Genomic DNA, 21,048 nt, shown 5'->3' on the forward strand with positions numbered 1-21,048 from the left:
GCCTTAAAATATAAAACATTTCAATAAGGTTTAAGAGTTAAATCTCATAGATTTTGACATGGCACCACATAGACAAAAACAACAGATGTGAAGTGTTTAACCGAGGAAACCACCATGAATTTGGATAAATTTCAAACATTTCCTTATTTTTGCTTTATTGATATTTGCTGTATTTTTCTTTTCAAAGCTAAAATAGGAGGCACACATCATGTCTGTACTGAGTTGAACAATGTCCCCTCAAAATGCATGTTCACCCAGAATCCCAGAATCTGACCTTATTTGGAAACAGGGTCTTGGCAGATGTAGTCTGTCAAGTTAAGGTGAGGTCGTATGTATTAGGGTGGCTCCTAGGGACTGATGTATTTATAAGAAGGAAATTCGGACATAAACACATAGAGAGGAGAATGTCATGTGAAGACACACAGAGAGAACGTCATATAGCAATGGGGACAAAGGCTAAAGTGATGCATCTACAAACCAAGGAATGCCAAGATTGCAGGCAACCACCAGAAACTAGGAAGGGACAAGGAAGGAAGACCCCTAACGTCCTTGGAGACAGAAATAGTCCTACCAACACCTTGATTTCAGACTTCTAGCCTCCAGAACTAGAATAAGACACAGAAATTTCTGTTGTTTTAAGCCACTCATTTTGAGGTAATTTGTTACAACCACACTAGGAATCTAATACAATTTCTTTTTACCACTGTATTGAATCAGTTGAATAACCATATGCTAAAACGTCTGGAAGTACCCATTGTCCGGACTTGGAAAACTAACCTCGAGAGTCTACTGGATGGAAACTATAGTGGAGAAGAGAACCCTAATCACAGTTTTAATTCCACCCAAATGAAATTTTGGCTCAATGTGCATTTTCTTACTCCCTCCATCCTTAAACAACAACAACAAAATGATGTTCTTAATTAGAATCTGAAAAGTTATCAGTTGTGCCGAAAGAGTCTCATCCTAAAACCTGAAGAAGTCAGGTTGAAAATACAACAGGGAAATTCTTCAGTCCCCATCATAAGAGATTTGTATTAACTTTCTATTGCTGCCATAACAAATTACCACAAATTTAGTGGCTTAAAACAACACCTATTTATTATATCATGGTTCTATAGAACAGAAATCTGGTGGGCTCAGCAGGTTGCTCTGCTTAAAGTCTCAGAAGACCAGAATCAAGGTGTTGGCAGGTCTGTGTTCCCTTCTGGAGGCTCTAGGAGAGAATTTGTTTCCAGGTTTATCGGTTGTTGACTGAATTCAGTTCCATTCAGTTGTAGATCTGAGGTGCTGTTTTCTTGGTGGCTGTCAACTGGAGACCATCCTTAGATCCTAGAGGCCTTTCTCCAGTCCTTGCATGTGGCCCCCAGTATGTCAGAACCAGCAAAGTTGAGAAAAATTCTTCTAACAACTATCCATCTCTTCTGCCTCCTCTTCTTCCACAACATCTCTCTGACTGGCTCTTCTGAATTCCTCTTCTATTTACTTTTAAGGGCTCATGTGCTTACTGATACTCCATGATAATCTTTCTATTTCAAGATCAGCTGATTAGTAATCTTAATTCTACTTATAAAACCCCTTCACAGCAGTACCTAGATTAGCATTTAATTGAATAACCAGAGGATAGGCATCTTGGGGGATATCTTCAGAATTCTGCCTGCCACCATATTTAAAATGACTCATTCAGGAGAGAAGATATTCACAAATGAATGGCTATTATCCAAAATCTATAAAGAACTTATCAAACGCAACACCCAAAAACAAAAAAAATCCAGTCAAGAAATGGACAGAAGACATGAACAGATATTTCTCCAAAGAAGACATACAAATGGCCAATAGACACATGAAAAAATGCTCAACATCACTCAGCATCAGGGAAATACACATCAAAACCACAATGAGATACCACCTCAAACCAGTCAGAATGGCTAAAATTAACAACTCAGGAAACAACAGGTGTTGGTGAGGGTGCAGAGAAAGGGGAACCCTCTTACACTGTTGGTGGGAATGCAAACTGGCACAGCCACTCTGGAGATTCCTCAAAAATTGAAAAATAGAACTACCCTATGACCCAACAATTGCACTACTAGGTATTTAACCAAAGGATATAAACATAGTGATTTGAAGGGGCACCTGCACCCCAATGTTTATAGCAGCAATATCCACAATAACCAAAATATGGAAAGAGCCCAGATATCCATTGACAGATGAGTAGATAAAGAAGATGTGGTGTATATATACATAATGGAATATTACTCAGCCATCAAAAAGAATGAAATCTTGCCATTTGCAATGACATGGATGGAACTAGAGGGTATTATGCTAAGCAAAATATGCCAGTCAGAGAAAGACAAATACTATATTATTTCACTCATATGTGGAATTTAAGAAACAGAACGGATGAACTTAGGGGAAGGGAAGGAAAAATAAAATAAGATAAAAACCAAGAGGGAGGCAAACCATAAAAGATTCTTAACTATAGGAAACAAACTGAGGGTTGCTAGAGGGGAGGTGGGTGGGGGGATGGGGTAATTGGGTGATAAGCATTAAGGAGGGCCCTTTGATGAGCACCGGGTATTATATGTAAGTGATGAATCACTAAATTATACCCCTGAAACTAATAATACACTATATGTTAACTAAATTGAATTTAAATAAATTTTTAAAAATAAAGAAAGAAAATGACTCATTCAGGTAGGCTTCATGAGCCATGCCATGAGCAGATTCCTCACATGATGAAAGCTGTGCTATCTTGTGGTTGGTCAGGCTGGTGGGTCTGAATATCCTTGGAAATCCTGGATTCCAGCAGAATTAATGCAATCCCACTATATTCTGCCCAAGAGTTCCCTCCTAAGTACCCCCAGGGCTCTATCTCAGTCCTTTTTCACACTGGAGCTTCAAGTAATCTATCATCTATAAAAATACAATAAACTAAGAAAATAACTAAACAAAAAAAGGCGGTGGGTAATTTTCTGCAAACCTAATATGATACAGTTAGGCAGCATGCTCTCATTTCTGGATCATAGAGGTGACTGATCTGAATGCGGGGTTCTGGTTTCCTTTCTGATACATTGGGAACTCACACTAATAGAAGGAGCCTGGGTGCTGAGAAAAGAAGAAAACCCAATTTGTGCACTCAGGTTTGTTACTACTTAACTGCAATTATGCTTTCAAGACAGTGTTGCTTTAAGAACCACCCCTTTAATTTCTTAGACTTTGAAAACCTTCTGGTAGAGTAATTGCCTGACACAGAACACCTAGGAGGCAAATTGAAATAAAAAGCCTCTTACTGAGTGGGAAAAAAGAAAGTATTAAATGCTTGATTAGAAGTTCTATTTCACTAACAGTGAATGCAAAAAAAAAAAAAAAAAAAAAAAGCCAGATAAATCCTCCTATCTCATATCATGTCTTCTCTGTCATTAGGGAACATGCAAATTCCCAGTCCACACTGGGTATCCCAAAGTGGCTTTGAAATTCCATTTTCCTTACTGAAAACAAGGAAAGGTAATTGATTCATTTGTTCTGTTGAGTATTATAATGTTCCAACTTCGTATCATGTAAAGATTTTGAGCCTGACATACCTGGGTTCTCTCACTTTCCACCATTAAAACCTTAGGTAACCATCTGAGCCTCAGATTTCTCAACTATGATACGGAAATGAAAACATCCATTTCTTGGGTAGTTAAGAGAAAACACAGAAAATTATCTGGCACATGGTAGATGCTCAAACATTAAATCTCTTTTCCCTCTTTTCCTGTCTCCTTGTTTATGTTCTAGTTAATCTCTGGCTTGTGCTTGCAGGAGTATCACAAACAGATTATAAATCCTCTAAAACCAATGGGATTCCATGAGAAGATTCTTCGACTGGCATTGAGGAGATTTAGGCCCAGGAGTGCAAAAGTGAACTTGAATAAGCCAACTGCCCTCTCTGTTGCAATTTCCACCTGTATGAAAGGTTCTTTAACCACACAGATTGCCTAGCTCTAAAATGTCATGTTAACACCTATTTTTCACCTCTTTAAAGGCCCTACTGGGCAGGAAGTAGGTATTCAATTAATGCATGCTGACTGCTTGCTGAATGAATGTACTCAATATGATAAGCTTAGTGGCAATAGATGCTTGGGTAGTAATGAGACTAGATTCAAGGCAAATTATTCTTAATTTTAACAAAGTATTTCTAAGAGAATTTGGAAGCAAAACAACATTTCTCCTCGGGAGTTCAAAGGCAGTAAATGGTGGCTAATGGGCAATCTTCTCATAAAGTAGATTTGGATTCAGCCCAGCATCTCTGGCTTCTTTCTGCTCTAAATGATGTTATTGATTTATTTTGCACTTTGGAGTTGGATTGCTACTCATCATGGGGAATTGCTATGAGGAAACAATGGAGAATTCCTAAAGTTTATGAAATCTTACAAAGTTCTTATAGACCATGATCTCTCATGAACTTCTGAGATGGTAACTAGCATATGTAGTGTATTTTCTTGGGTTGTCTTTTTTTTCACTGAGTTTTAATTTACATAACAATAAATGTTCATATTTTAAGTGTACATTTTGACATATTTTGTTGTGACAAAATATACATCTTCACAAGTACCATCCCATCACCCCCAAAGTTCCCAGTGCACCTTTCTAGTCAACTTTCCCCCCAAAGACAACTACTGCTCCTCACATTAGCTTAGTTTTGTCTGTTCCAGAAACTCATATACAGTATTTACAATAGGCAATGTTAATGTCTGACTTCTTTCACTCAACAGAATGTTTTGAGATTTATCTATGTTGTGTACCTCAGAAGTTCATTTCTTTTTATTGCTGACGAGTGTTCTATTGTGAGAAAATATCACATTTTGTATGTCCAGTCATTTGTTCATGGACATTTGAATTGTTTCCGATTTTAGGCTTTTATGAATAAAGCTATGATGAAAATTGTGCTCAGTGTGGGCATATTTTGTATTTCTCATTGGTAAATAAACAGAAATAAAATTTCTGGATCAATGGGTTGGATATATGTCCCAATGCATTCTTGTTCTTTTATTCCTGAAGGTAAATTATTAATTTATTATTATTAATCTCCAAAAATATGCAATGTGGATCTAGCACTCACTCACTTGTGCCAGGATCAGGAATAAGTTTTCTGCATGCATTATTTCATTTAATCTTTTTTTTTTAAGATTTTTTATTTATTCATTTGAGAGAGAGAGAGAACAAACAGGGGGTAGGGTAGGAGGGAGAGGGAGAAGCAGACTCCCCGCTGAGTGGGGAGCCCTACATGGGGCTCAATCCGAGGGCCTGGGATCATGACCTGAACCGAAGGCAGACGTTTAACTGACTGAGCCACCCAGGTGCCCCCTCATTTAATGTTTTTTTTTTAATTTATTCATTTGAGAGAGAGAGAGAGAAGGGAGGGGGAAGGGTAGAGGGAGAAGCAGACTCCCTGCTGAGCAGGGAGCCCAACGTGGGGCTCAATCCCAGGACCTGAGATCATGACCTGAGCCAAAGGCAGATGCTTAACCATCTGACCCACCCAGGTGCCCCGCCCTCATTTAATTTTAACAGAACCTTACAATTATCATCATTTACAAAGACCCTAGGAGATTAATAAGGGAAGCCATTGTTAATCTTGTATAAGATTAGGACCCAATAGAAAGTAACTCCAAAACCTGCATTCTTACCCATTTTACCATACTATCTCCTTTCACCAAGTTTTATCTTCTCAGCAAGACAAACTACTGAGTCTTTGGGGCAAAACAATGAGTGCCCTCCTAAGTAGAAATGTTTCATCTCCTAGAGCCTCCAAATGGAAGGTGCCAAGGAATCTGACTTGTGAAGAGTTATTCACTCCCTCAACTATTATGGTTACCAAGTGAGAAAGTGTTAATAGCTCTCAGTAGACAACACCCTCTAACAAAAGTGAAATTTACAATTAAGTAATCTTGACTGTAAATCATCTATAACCAAGAACACCATCTCCATAGGATAAATTAGTACTAGTTCACAATCTTTAGAGTATGTCAAAATCACTTAGAGGACTTGTTAAAATACATATTTCTGGTTCCCACTACCAGAATTTCTAACTCAGTAAGTCTGGGATAGAGCCTGAGATTTTGCATTTTTAACAAGCTCCCAAGTAATATTGATGCTGCTGGTTCTCAGACCACACTTTGTGTAGCACTGGGCCAAATTATCTATATCACTGTAATAAATCTCTGCTGAGAAACTCAGTTTTAGTTGGAGAAGGTGACTAAGAAGATTATCCAGCCAATTAACAGTAGGCCCGGAACTAGAAGGTAATCCTTAGAGTCTTGACTCTCTGTCACTGGCACCCAAAATTGGAATTTCAAGAACCAATTAAATTGCAAAGTTAAATGAGAATGATGTTGATCTGCCTCAATATTTTGAGATGGATAGATAGATGATGATGGAGATAGGCAAGATGATGATGGAGATCGGACATAGGTTGGTAGGTAGATAGAATGATACCATCTCAGAATGTGTACCTTTCAAATGAAGCAAAAATCATTTTGAGAAAAAAATCACTACCTTGCTCTTACTTTTATGCTTTCACCACAAAAGAGGGAAACCTTCAAGGGAATTCAGTGTTCTATGGGGCTATACATTATTCCTTTCTGAAACACTTTTTCAGTGGTCATATAGACCCCAGCTCTACACAGACCCTTCATCTAATTTCCAGACTGTTTAATTTTTTTACCAAAGCAAAAGTTTGGCAAATTATTTGATTAACTTAACCTCATTCTTCTTTGTCACTAGAACAGATCTCTAATTTGTTCTATGTCTCCGCTGCCAAACACCACTTCAGAAACACCTTGATCCTGATAAATGGTTTCCTTAAATGCCTTAAAAGTATTATTAGCATAGATGTTGTTTGATTCTGATCTCCAACTCTTTGAGAGCCACCGGGGTGGGAATCATGATCCAGAGTGGGAGGGAATTGTCATGCCCTCGGGCAAAGTGTGAGATTAGTATGCAGAACTAGTATTGGTGACTCTGAATTTTTAAGGTCCTTTTCCTTTTTCTTCTATTTTTCCATTTTCAGGTTCCCAAAGGAGAGCTCAGTTATTCACTGTTACAAAAATGGCCATTGATCATCTTGAAAATCCAGGGAAGAAAAAAAAAAGTAACAATACTGACTGCTCAGCCCCTTAAATAGTCAGCTTTTTATTAATAGATATAATTGTTTTTCACACCTTACTAAATAACATGAAAAGCAGAAAAGAAACAGTATTATTGGTGATTTTTAATCAAGTTTCTGTAAGTCTCAGTTATAAAGTAATTACTCAAACAAATGAAGGAAGACAGCATAATCCATAACTGCACTAAATATCTATTGAAGGAATAATGTCTCGTTTTAAGATTAAGTACATAAATGATATACAATTCAAGTAAAGCATCTTTTTTATGAACTTTACCACTTCATAAAAAACAAATCACAAGTAATTCTATTTAATGATTAGATGTTATATACAAAATAATGCACCATTACTATTTCTAATATCTTTAGCATTAGGATGGATTACATTTGTTAATATTAATATTATTACTAAATATAACAATAGCTCACACTTTTTCTGTACAAAGCATTTTTTGCAGCACTACTGAAGTTAATCCACACAACCCCAGTGTTAGATTCTCTTCGTTTCTTTTTTAAGAAAGTGAGGCCAAAACAGTTTAAAGACCTAAGTGTCAATCAGTCGGTAACTAGAAGACTTGCCTAGGAATTAAGTTCCTGTCTGCCTGACTCCAAAATCCATGCTTCTAGTCCCCCCCCCGACACTACTACCAGCTAAGGTTCAAAGATAGCACACTTGATGGCACCTGGGTGGCTCAGTTGGTTAAGCTTCTACCTTCGGTGGCTCAGGTCATGATCCCAGGGTCCTGGAACCCAGCGCTGAATTGGGCTCCCTGCAGGGGGGGAGGGGTGCCCTGCTTGTCCCTTTCCTTCTGCCCCTCCCCCACCTCCCCCCACTCCTGCTCATGCTCTCTCAAATAAATAAAATTTTTTTTAAAAAAGGGCGCCTGGGTGGCTCAGTTGGTTAAGTGACTGCCTTCAGCTCGGGTCATGATCCTGAAGTCCCGGGATCAAGTCCTGCATCAGGCTCCCTGCTCAGCGGGGAGTCTGCTTCTTCCTCTGACCCTCCCCTCCCATGCTCGCTCTCTCTCATTCTCTCTCTCTCAAATAAATAAAATCTTAAAAAAAAAAAAAAAGATCACACACTGGATATGATTCAGTGCTCAATGAGAAGACAGAGGTGATTCTCCATATGATCTAGCCCAAAATGGCATGTGAGAGCAGAAGAGGTTTCCATGCAATGTTCCCTACCTCAGTTTCTGGTTTTCCTTTTTAAAGCATCAACCCGTGATACCTGAGGTCCATTCTGAAATGTATCATTGACCAATTCCTGTTCCTCTAACTTTACTAGTAGAGAAAAGCTGTAATATTGCTTTGTCTGTTACTATTAAACTACTATTAAAATACCACTCAGCCTCTTATTCTCTCAATAGTCTAGCAAGACAGATCAGCCAGATAGCTAATCCAATGACCCCAAGACAAGGAAGGGCATGCACTAAATGGAGGAAACCCAAGAGTTCTACCTATGTAAACATTTTTCTTAATATCCTAAAGTGAGTCCCTATTTCTTCACTGCTTCCCTTTCACAATAAGTGTTTTAATTATTTCATCCATGCAAGTCACTCTGGTATCATGGAAAGAAAATGGTCTCTGGAATCAGATAGACCTGGATTTTGTTTTTTAAGATTTTTTTTTAATTTAGTTATTTTGAGAGAGAGCCAATGTGAGCATGGGGAGGGGCAGAGGGAGTGAGAGAGAGAATCTCAAGCAACTCCACACTGAGCATGCAGCCCCATGCAGAGCTCTATCTCACCACAATGAGATCATGACCTGAGCTGAAATCAAGAGTCAGATGTTTAACTGACTGAGCCACCCAGGCGCCACTACACCTGGGTTATATAAGGCTGGTTCTATATTTGAACAATTTTGACTACACCATTAACTTCTCTGAGCCTCAAATTTCATGTCTGCAAACTACTGCAAAGAGATGTTTTGAGGATTGAAGGGGCAATTATATATAAGAATCTGGTACATCAAATAATTAACATTTGCTTACTTCCCTTCTCCCTCTTCTGGGGATGTAAAAAAAACTTTTTTTAAGCACATGCTTACCATCAATAATATCTCAAAGTACAGTAAAGGAGAGAGAGACCTAGAGGTAAATCAGTAGAAAACCAATGCTCAATGGGTCAACAACTCATCTGCCTGTTTCTTTCCTTTATTCAGAAAGTATTTACTGGCTGTATAGTATGCTCATGTACAAATCCAGTAATCCAGATATTCAAAGAGCTATAAGACAAGAGTTCCAGAAAGTGGGGGAAGTAAATGCAAGGGCCCAGAGACAGAAATATCTGAAAAATTCAAAGATCAGGAAAGAAATTAATACAGCTGCAATGTGGTGAACCTGGGGCGTGATATGAAATGGCATGACAACCAGGCAAATTCTAGGCAATGGGAAGTCTGATATGGTCCCTTTTCTCTCACTGAACTAGTCATTTCCTTAGAACAAGTGGGCTTCACATTTTACAGAACTTTATAATACAAATTTTCCTTAATTTCTGGACAATCCTGTCCCTATTAGCTATTTATTACAGTGGGCTTCTTTTTTCCTATTGTTGCTATAGAGATTCTAAGTGCATATCATAATTGAAAAATATGACAGACCATTTTAGACTTTTCAGATGACCCAATCTGACACAACCTCATAATGGCTAAAAGCATCGCTTCTAGAGTAGGAGCAGCCAGATTTAGATCCTCAGCTAAGGCATGTGCTAGTTCTAAAACACAGAATAAGCCCTTCTCTTCTCTAGTCCTATTTCCTCTTCTGCACATGAAAGCAAATGGTTCTATGAATTAAATTCTGTACAAATGCACTTAGCATAACACCTGACACACAAAGACCCAATGCAGGATAGTCACTGATAGAATTAATAGGTAGTATCACTTCTCAAAATAAACATCTCACTTGACTATTGCTCTCAAAAACCAGATGGTATAGTCTTTATTTTTAAGATAAGTTTGTAACTGCCAACATGTGTATCTGTGGCTTCTCTAAATTAGGTAAAATTATGAGTGAATCAAATACGAACAGTGATAAGTTTCTCTGTTTTCATAAAGTTTCATCTTCTGGTAACAGGCATGATTCTAAAGAGAGTTATACAGTTATGTTTTAGCAGCACAGCCTTGGGCTGGAAGAGCTCTTATGCATTCATTTATTCATTCCTTCACTTACATATTCATTAAGCACCTATTATGTGCTGGACCCTATGTTATGTAGTGGCTATAATATAAAAAGGGATAAGTCACACTCCTTATGGATGGAGATTATGACTTACATCATACTGGGCTTTAGGAAAGCCTTTCTGAAGGAAATCACACGTGCACCAAATTTTAAAGGATAATTATAAATCTGTAGGATAATGGAAGGAGAAAGTATATTCTAGACAGTCCCAGTTGGAAACCTAGTTAGCAGATGAATGGTGATCAAAGATACAATGGGTTATATGGTTATACTCAGAAGGATAGACATGAGTAGAGGAGTCACAGGGGACATGGGAGGGGCAGGTTTAGAACTAAGAGATCAGACTTCCAATGGTGATAGTGGTCTTCTGAACTCAAATCTGGGTCCAGCAATTGAAGAGCTTCATGTACTGCCCATATAAAAACTAATCGATGAGGTAACTTCTGGAGAATCCAAAAATGGGGGATCATCCTACCTCCCACCATGCTTAATTCTTGCCTTTTTCATTTTGGAGGCTCCAGAGTTTGAAGGCTGCCTTCTTTCCATTTAGTCCAAATGTGAAGCCAAACCAAAACGCTGGGAAGTTCCATTATCTAGTCTTATTCCACCTTTTCCTGCTGGGTTTCCAGTGAATTTAATCTTTAGGGGACATTTTGAAGGTTCAGCATGGATCACTCATCCTCTGTTCTCAAGCATAACGCATGACACTATGCCTCCTGATAAAGTCCCTGGGGGAGTACCAAGGTCAGCCAAAATGTCTATGTCCTCAAGGAACATATACCGAACATGCTTATGACTACACCCCAAAAGAGGCAACTGCTGTTCTACTCTTCCTCTGTTCTCATTGGAGGAGATCTTGCAACACTCTCTTAGATTAAATTGCTGGTAGGCTGTCTTATCTGGTAGGCTGTCTTATCACTCAGCAAGTCTGGGAGACAATACTAGAAGCACCTCAAATTACACAGTTGCCGCTAGCTCTAAAATTCAAGAAGTCAAAATGGACCTCGTTTCTCTAATCCCTATAAGCTCACAGAAGGCTTCTCTCCTGAATACTTGTATAAGGCTGGTCTCTTAAGTCATAGATCTGAACATATGGCTTGTTAATATCAAAGACAGGGGGGAAGAAAGGTGGAATTAGCATTCAGAAGAAGACGAGCCTCATTATTTCTTCATTCCCCCATCTCACTAGGAAACATGCGCCATCGCCTATAGAACATATAAAAAATCATTCATCTTCAGGCACTTTTTAGGGAATTTTTTAAAAATTAAGACAAACCATTTTATTTTTAATGACAATTGAAAGAAACCCTAAATCATATTCTTAATTGATCCATATGACTCTAACCAATGGACTCTATCCATTAATGTATCTAATTCCATTTTCCCAAAATACAATTTCACTGGAGAAAAGAAAATACAGTTATACAGAGTAAGTTCACTCCCTTGAACATTTCTGGTAATTTTTGATTCCTTTTCTAAGCTGCTTATATTAACTATCTGAACTGTCTTATCAAATAACATGGTAAACAGAATAATTGCTTCCCAAAGATGTCCACACATCCTAATTTTTGGAGCCTGGTGAGTATAAAAGAAGTTTACAGGTATAATTAAGGATTTTGAGGTGAGAAGATTATCCTAGATTATCTAGGTGGGCCCAATATAATCACAAGCGTCCTCATAAGATTGAGACAGGGCAACAGGAAAAAGGAGTTGTTATTCAATGTGTACAGTTTCACTGTTCCAAGATGAAAATGTTCTAGAGTCCTGATGCAAAACAAATATGCACATAGATAACACTACTGGAGTGCACAATTAAAGATGGTAATATGGAAATTTTATGTTGTGTGTTTTTCACCACAATAAAAAAGGATGAGGGGGAGGGAGGAGTAGAAGAGTCAGAGAAGGCAAGATGACAGCAGCAGAGTTTAGAGTGACACAGGGCTACAAACCAAGGAATATGGGCAGCCCCTCTCAACTTGGGAAAGGGCAAGAAATGGCTTCTTCCCTAGAGCCTCCCAAAGGAACATAGCCTTACTTACACCTTAAGTTTAGCCCCATAAGACTAATTTTGGATTTCTGACCTCCAGAATGTAAGATAATAAATTTGTGTTAAGCTAAAAGTTTGTAGTGATTTGTTATAGCTGCCATAGGAAATTAATACAGATGATAATAATTCCTTCCATTTGCCCATCATTTGGCCCCACTTTCATATACATTATACATTTGTGTTCTTGTAACCGTCCTCTGAGTTCAGCAAAAATTTTATGATTTCTATTTTTCAGATAAGGAAACCTAGCTTTAGAGAACTGAACAGATGTGTCCACAGGCAGACAATGGTTAGGGCTGTACAGCAAATCTGAGTCCTATCCAATCACCTTTTCACTATGGCACACTGTCTATGATAACAGATCCCATGTTACCAAGTCTTGTATCAAGACTTCTTTTTGTTGCCTAGTCAATCTCTCAAGTTATGAAACGGTAGAAATGGATATCCTGGTCCTATTATTCTGGAAGTTCGCCCTTGCAGACCTGTCATGATTTATAGGCTTTAAGGATATGCTCTCATAACCCCTGGCATGGACTGAATGTTTATGGCCTCAAAATCCTTAGGCTGAAGCCCTAACTTCCAATAGGATGGCATTAGGAGGTGGAGCCTTTGGGAGGTAATTAGATTTAGATGAGGTCATGAGGGTCGGGCCCTCATGATGGGATTATGGTCCTTAAAAAAGAGGAAGTGACACCAGAGCTCAACTTTCTCAACCTCCCCAGGGGATGGAGGTTGTTCTTCATTGCATCACTTCATCCTAGCCAACTGACTGATCGCCACACAACTCACCGTGGGGCAACGCTTTAAAGGACACTTTCCAGATAGAACAAACACAAGATTTGGTGTTTTATGTACTTCATTTCATCTACTCTTTACAACCATCTGGTGAGGCACATGCTCCAGGAGTGCTGGAATGATTGATCAAGCAATCAACTGATTGAATTTACTATTTTCACTACCCTAAGACAAACTACTTTTTGAAGACATCAAATTCTTAGCTGCCTTTGTATATCCATGGCTTACTCATCAGTATTAGCCACTTTTGTGAGTTTTTGATCTTACCTGCTTCAGCTTACAGTTAAGAGTTGGAGGAATGGCAGGGATGCCTTGCAATTAGATTTTTACATCAGAATGGATTTGATTTTTGACGTCAATGAACAAACCCATTTGTCTATCCCTGCATTTCAGTACTAGAAATCCATCATAGTTACCTGCCAGCTGTTGGTTCACCCCACTCATGGCTTCTTATTGAAAAATGCTTCCTAACCTCCAGCAAAGTCCTCACTACATTTGTAGTTTACAGGTATCTAAAGAGCTTGCATTTTTAATGAATTCCTAATGTACTCACTCAAGCAAACAAGAAAATTATAACCATGGAACACATTACATTTCAGACATTAATCATAATTACTTAATAATACCAAACAAGGAGATTTTATTACTGAGACTTCTTATTTAACTTCAGAATCAGAATAATTGTCACATTTGCACATATTCTAAATGATACCACGTATTTCCAAATGCCTACATTAAACAGTTTAGTCATAAAGAAATATTTTGTCAGCTAATTTAATTTAATTGCATGGCATAATCATTTCACCTATTTCTCTAAAAACAGATATTTTAATAAAAGAACTGCAAGAAGGTTATAAAAATCTCACTTTCTCAATTGCTGGGAAAGGTCTCTGCTGAAAGTTACCAGACAATTACAGATTCAGGGTGTTTCTATAGTTCTTCAGTGTATTTGTTATATACCATTAGTCACCAGGTGAAGCCCTTCACTAATAGCAATACCCTTCAACAATAGCTCCAGAGAATTTAACACTGATTGATGGCAGGTCACCTGGAATTGGTTGGCAGAATTTCCAATTTTCTGTTGGGAAATTGCTTATTTCTCCAAGTCTATTCCCATTTTTACAAGTGGACAGAAGCTGAGATTATACATTATTATGTGTCTAAATATAAAATTGTGATGGATGGTGTCACACATTTAAAGAGAGTTAAGCATTTAAGATTTTAAAAGTTTAAATAAGTTTAAAATGTATTTTTAATCTTTCTTGGGAATTCATAGGCTGATCCATATTGGGGGAAATTCTGAGAGATTGCCTGAGGATTGCCACTTAGATGGAGAATTATTTTCATAAAATTACCTTTTTAGATTCTCAAAGCAGTAGCACCATAACTTTCTTGTAAATATATCCGAGGATCCCAGGCTTATCAAAGGACTGAATGGATAAATAGATTCTTTTCGTGAGGGCACTATACTAAATGTGACAAAGAGGAGAGGAAAGTAAACAAAACTTAAAAGCCACATTAAAGTCAGAAGACAAATTTGCTATTTACATTAAATTGTTATTTGTTTGAAAACATATATTAGGTGTCAATCTTATTTTTATTTTTATTTTTATTTTTAAAGTAAACTCTATGCTCAATGTGGGGCTCAAGCTCACAACCCAGAGATCAAGATTTCCATGTTCTACTGACCAAGCCAGTCAGACACCCCTTAGGTGTCAATTTTAAAAGTATGTATTTAGGATGCTAAAATACTGTACAATACAGTAATATTACTCTGCAAGTATTTTTGCACACAGGAACTCTACCAAATTCTTGGATTTAGCATTAAATAACTGGCTACCTGTATAAAGATATTAGAGGCAACAGGTAACAATCCAATGAGAAGTTTGAAATTTAGTCAATATGGGTCATTCTGGAGAAACAAACTAGCAAAACCCTCAAAATCCTTAATGCCAAACATGATTGCTTAATCTATCTGACGACTAAAAGTGCCTTTATGACTTTATACTCTTTTATACAAAAAAATACTTGTAAAAAATATAGAGAAGCACAAAGAATAAATTTAAAATATTACAAAACATTCAAAGAACAAATTAAACTGAATTCTCTCCACTCAGAAATAATTACCATTAACATTTTTGTTTCTTTTTCATACATACATAAAAACACAAAAATATGTATGTATATGGGGAGAGAAAGAGAATAATACTGAACAGTGAAAAGCCTGTTTTGCAAACTATACTTTTTTTACTATTATAAACAACCTACCACATTAAAAAAAAAACTGTATATATTTATAAGAATGCCATTTTAAATGATATGGATATGGCTGCACAGAATTTCATTATACAGTTATCTAATGCATTTGGTCAATAATCTACTGATGAACATTTTGTTTGTTTTGTTTTTGTTATTTATTCATTCAACAAATATTTATGGAATATGTGTTCATTGGTCAATATTTACCTCATCCCAGATTGGGAATGAAAAGCCTCTGTTCTCATAGAGTTTGCATTTTGGGGACTGAGAGATAAAGACAAATAAGAATAACAATGCACACAATTAAATATGGCAGTTGGTGTTTAAGTCCTACAATAAAACTATAAGAATCATAAAATCTGAATCTGAATGAGGGTATATATGTGCTAGCCATGTGGAAATCTGAACGACAAGCCTTCCAAATTCAGTTTATAAAAGACGGAAGAGGGAGTAGGTTGGCTTATTAGTATAACAAAAAGTGTTTAAAAATTAAAAAATAAAAACAAGCCTTTGTGTCTGGGTCTCTACACTTATATTTATATCTTTGGAAGACATTCCTGGGAGTATATTTGTGGGGTCACAGATATGCTAATTTTTTATTTTTATTTTATTTTTTTAAAGATTTTATTTATTTGACAGAGAGAGAGACAGCGAGAGAGGGAACACAAGCAGGGGGAGTGGGAGAGGGAGAAGCAGGCTTCCCACGGAGCAGGGAGTCCGATGCGGGGCTCGATGCGGGGCTCAATCCCAGGACCCTGGGATCATGACTTGAGCCGAAGGCAGATGCTTAATGACTGAGCCACCCAGGCGCCCCAAAGATATGCTAATTTTTTCAATATTTTGTGAAAATAAATTTGTATGGAAATAGTTTGAAAAAAGGAGAAAAAAACTCTCAACGTTATTATCTCATTACTTAGTAAGGTATGGAGAATCTCTGCAAATTAGTGTACTCGCAAGAATCTGCTGTGTATATTTCTGTCATTTACATGTACAACCAGGCTTATCATTTGACATTATTCAACAGTTGTTGGTGATAAATGTCAGCATGCTGTGATTTGCATGACAGTTATTTTGCACATGTTCCCTACCAGACTATGAACTCAGAGAGGATAAGACCCTGACTGCATCACCGTACATGACAGCACTGCACATTCTAGAGATTCTATAACTGTATGACTGATGTTGTATCACATTTCCTTTTTTATATTAAATATACTCCTGAAGCAGTAAGAATGGTGACTATGCAGTCTTTATCCCCTCAACATCCAGCAGAAATATCTACCACCAGTAGATGCTCTACATGTACTTTGGATGAATGAATAAATAAAAACAAGTTCACCAATATTATAATTGAGATAAGGACTAGCTAATAGCCAGAGAAATAATTATTTTTAAATGTTCAATAAGTCATCAAAATGTACCAACAATCTTCAGCCCCAGGAGTCTCTATGATTTCTACTTGCTCAGTGGGCACTCAAAGAGTGTATGTTGTTTTAAAAATCTCTCATTCGAAAAATCTTATAATCTTATGTGCCAATCCCACAGTTCCAAGCATGCTTTATAAAATAGGAAACATAAAATACTTTCCAGCAATTACAAATCATGTGTATATATGTACTGAATGCCTAGTATACGCCAGGTGTTGAATTAGGAGCTAGAGATGGTGTACCGACATGGTTCATGTGCATGGGAGGAGACATATGAGCATAGTTCCAAGGATGTGATACTTCTCCTTCTAGTTTTAGAAAGATACAGTCTTCCCAAAGAATATAAAAATACTAATTCAAAGGACACACCCCAATGTTTATAGCATTATCTACAATAGCCAAATTATGGAAACATCCCAAATGTCCATCGACTGATGAATGGATAAAGATGTGGTGTGTATATAGACAGTGGAATATTACTTAGCCATAAAAAAGAATGAAATCTTGCCACTTGTAATGACACAGATGGAGCTAGAGAGTATTATGCTAAGCAAAATAAGTTAATCAGAGAAAGACAAATACCATATGACTTCACTCATATGTGGAATTTAAGAAACAAAACAAATGATCATAGGGAGAGAAAGGGGAGGCAAACCAAGAAACAGACTTTTAACTATAGAGAACAAACTGATGGCTACCAGAGAGTGGGGGGATGGGTGAAATAGGTGATAGGCATTAAGGAAGGCACTTGTCTTGATGAGCACCTGGTGTTGTATGTTAAGTGTTGAGTCACTAAATTGTACACCTGAAACTAATATTACACTGTATGTTAACTAACTGGAATTTAAATAAAAACTTAGAAAAAAGGAAAGAGAGAAAGGCACAGTCTTCTTCTTGTTCATTTATTTTGCGTTAAGGATAGGGGATAAAAGAGGAAAGCTAAATTTACTATCTCACATAAACACAAAACTAGCCCAATGAGCAAAAATAGAGCCTTGAAGGCCTTGCCTAGTTTGCCTCCTGCCTACTTCTCCATTTCTTCTGACATTCCTCATCTTTTACTCACTCATTTATTAAAACTAAGATAAACCCAGCCCTTTCCAGACTTGAGACCGTGGTGTTACCTATCTTCTTCATGCTCTGAACAACCTGCTCCTCAATTTTCAACATGGTGGCTCCCTGGTCTTTAAGGCCCCACCATCAAAATCCCCTTACCCAAGATGCATTCCCTGACCACCCTATGCTGTGCCACACTTCCCCCATATACACTTATTTCTCCTTCACAGCCTCCACTTCATTTCCATCATAATTCTTACAACTAGCTGTGATGCCACTGTTCATTAATTTCTTGTTTCCTTGTTGTCGGGTGACTCCCCCCGCCATGAATATGAGCTCCAGTTGCCAGGTTTCTCCTGCTCCCTTCAGTGCTCAGTGCAGTGCCTGCCATATAAGGGACATTCAGTAAATATGAGGATTAAAACACAACCAAAGGAATTAAAGAATATATGAGGAGACTTTGATTATAGACATCCCACAACGAACTGGTTTCCAAATACGATCTACAACATGTAACTTGAATAACATTCCACAAAAAGGAGCATGCCCTACAGAACTTCCTAATGCCTGCTCTAGAGCTACCACATATTTGAATGCACCCTCAAGATACTAACACAAAATATGCGATGATACATTTTTAATCTTTATACAAAGCATCATATAGGATAATGTATGAAACCACTTTCTTCTTTCAAAACATCACAATTGGGGGCACCTGGGTGGCTCAGTTGGTTAAGCGACTGCCTTCGGCTCAGGTCATGATCCTGGAGTCCCGGGATCGAGTCCCACATCGGGCTCCCTGCTCAGCGAGGAGTCTGCTTCTCCCTCTGACCCTCCCCCCTCTCATGTATTCTTTCTCATTCTCGCTCTCTCAAATAAATAAATAAATCTTTAAAAAAAAAATCACAATTCATCATTCTTATCAGGGCGGCTATGTACCCAGGCCTGCTGGCAACTGTTTACAATTTCTTTGGTGTGCTACCATGTACTTGCTAACTACACAGTCCTCCATATCATATCAATACCAGGAATCTGACGCTAGTAATAAGTGTAGGTTCCCTTTTTGTTTAGCAATTATGTCTAAGAACTACTGGTATTTTAATTAGTCACAATTATAATTTGATTTTATTCAATGTATTCACTGTCATTTGAAATTATATTTTTTATTTATTTTGTCTCGCTTTCCAATAACTTGTCAGGTCCATGAGAGCAGAAATCTTGTCATAATTGTTCTTCTTATATCCCTCACCCTATCCCATCCCCATTGCAAACAGGACTGGACTCAAAGCTGGCATTTCATAAATTTTTTAATGAAAGAAGAAATGACTGAATGAATGAATGAATGAATGAACAGATGAACTGTGTTCCAGTATTGCCTATGGATTCCATGTGTAAGATGTCTTTCTATTCTTGTCTGTTTCATCAACTTTAGCTGTACAGGAGTTACCCATATAAACACAGGCAAAATGTAGAATCCTAGCTTCAGTCAACAGTCTATAGTTGTAGAAAAAATCCAAATTACATGATGTTAAAACTGTGTCCCATGTTCTTCATATGCAAACTCAGTGCAGCTGATGGCTGCCATAGCTCTGACACCATCTACAACTCCTTATATATCGAGGACTACTTCCTATATCTCCCTGTTCTTAGAATATGGTAATATGACAGTGGGTAGGAATTAATGCCCCAGAAGCAATTAGCCAGTGAGGGGTAGAAGTTGGTGGATAAAATACCCAGCTTCCCCATCCTTCAGAGGAACAATTCTGAGGCATGTTCTATACGATCTCCAGTGGTATTTGAGCCCTGGTTGCCCGCAGCAAACACCACTAATTAACAGAACTTTATTTGGTTTTCCTCCCTTCCTTTTTTTTTTTTTTTAAGATTTATTTATTTGAGAAGGGTCGGGCAAAGGGAAAGAGAAACCCAAGCAGACTCCACGCTGAGCACAGAGCTAGATGAGGGGCTTGATTTCACAACCCTGAGATCACAACCTGAGCTGAAACCAAGAGTCAGATGTTCAACCGACTGCACCACCCAGGTGCCCCTCCTCCCTTACCCATTCCCTCAAAGAAAACAGAAAACCTGGGATCATTTCCTTGGGATTAAACCCAAATTCCTGTCTTTGAGTCTCCTTTTAGGATAATCCAAGGTTAGACATTGTTAAATAATATAAGTATCACATAAAGCTGTTGAAAAGATTCACTGAGTTAATACAAGTAAAGAGTGCCTGGGATATAGTCTGTGGTCCATAAGTGTTATCTACTAGTTATTATCTAGAATTATTGGTCTCTCCTCTGATCCCCTTAATTCCTCTAATTTTGTCAATCTTGGCTATTTGGGTCCGCACCTTTCTTCTGGATAGTTGTCTCAATCCCTAATTAATCTCTGAGATTTCTAGACTAAGTTCAACTCCTTTTGAACTGTTGGTAGTCGCCTTTCCACTTGTCCTTCTCTGGAATGAACAAACCTGGGTCATCCCCAACAGCTTCAGAGGTAGGAAAGTGAAATTGGACAGATCTAACTAAAAAGACGTATATTTAAAAAAAAAAAAAAAAAAGACTTACATTACTGCTAAAAAATAGCTGAGAAGACTTAGATTTTCCAGGTGGCCTTTTTTCCTCTGGAAAAATATATTGCTAAAGCAATTCCTAGGTGGGCACTTAAGGATCATTATAGTAGATCCAACTGGCCAAGTATTTATGTTGCTGGGAAGCTCATTCTCCTTTTTTACTGGTATCAGGGCTCTAGATACCAGTAAATTTCTTGAATTAATTCTCAGCCAGGATTCATTCTAGAACAATTCCAGAATGTCTGACTTTACAAAGCAGCTCTGTCAATTCCCTTAATGTATTATGAGCAATGACTTCACTATATAAAAACCCTCAGAATGTAGTCAAGTATTCACCTTCTTGCTATTCATCTTCATCTTCTCTCCCAACCACCAAGGGCTATGAAACATTATGAGTATGCAATAAATACATCTTGATGAGTTGGTATTAAAATTATAAAACAGTAAATTCTCTTTGCATGTGGCTATCTCTGAAACAACCAGATGGTCTCTATTTAGACTAGCTGGTCCCAAATATACATATTAAATAACCTTTATGATGGATTACTCTGACATAACTGTGATGTGTAAAAT

At 37.6% G+C, this 21,048-nt stretch overlaps 1 long non-coding RNA gene across 1 annotated transcript in view; it reads right to left on the reverse strand.

Moving 5' to 3' along the window:
* Positions 1–21,048, reverse strand: part of LOC144380248 (uncharacterized) — an 882,993-nt gene that overhangs the window by 688,057 nt on the left and 173,888 nt on the right. The gene's annotated exons all lie outside the window — the stretch shown is intronic.

Source organism: Halichoerus grypus, chromosome 15, assembly GCF_964656455.1.
Source record: "Halichoerus grypus chromosome 15, mHalGry1.hap1.1, whole genome shotgun sequence".
Classification (NCBI taxonomy): domain Eukaryota; kingdom Metazoa; phylum Chordata; class Mammalia; order Carnivora; family Phocidae; genus Halichoerus; species Halichoerus grypus.